The sequence below is a fragment of the Notothenia coriiceps genome, unplaced genomic scaffold (assembly GCF_000735185.1).
Source record: "Notothenia coriiceps isolate Sejong01 unplaced genomic scaffold, NC01 NC01_scaffold00010596, whole genome shotgun sequence".
In the NCBI taxonomy this organism is placed as follows: Eukaryota; Metazoa; Chordata; class Actinopteri; order Perciformes; family Nototheniidae; genus Notothenia; species Notothenia coriiceps.
The window spans coordinates 152,594-153,029 of record NW_011343297.1 but is presented as its reverse complement, the minus strand read 5'-3'; positions in this window follow the sequence as shown (position 1 = coordinate 153,029).

The window sequence follows — 436 nt, the reverse complement described above, 5'->3', positions numbered from 1 at the left end:
GTCACTGGAGAAAAAAATGATATGGCTATTAGTGATCATTCTTACACATAAAATATTTACTATTCAACTCGTGTGTGTCAGAGAATGACCCTTAGTAACATAAATATAAAAAAGGTCTTTAGAGATTATAATTATCGACAACATTATGCAGGCATTTGTGTCAGCCCATTGTCCTAGCCCGACCTTAAGCACTCTTTACTAAACGCACTGAAAAATAGATGCATTGAAACTTTAAATATAGTAAATACTTTGCATTTTCTAATTTTCTTCTATTTGACTTGACTGACATCACAATACTCAAGCAAATCCTCACAGGAAAATAAACAAATCCAATCTCTGTGTTTGATTAATGTTATTTTTTTTTAATCAAGGTGCTGGGTGGGAGGAGGTGTTCAAGGTGCCGTCGTTCGGAGGAATGGTCTGTGGATGGGGGGGG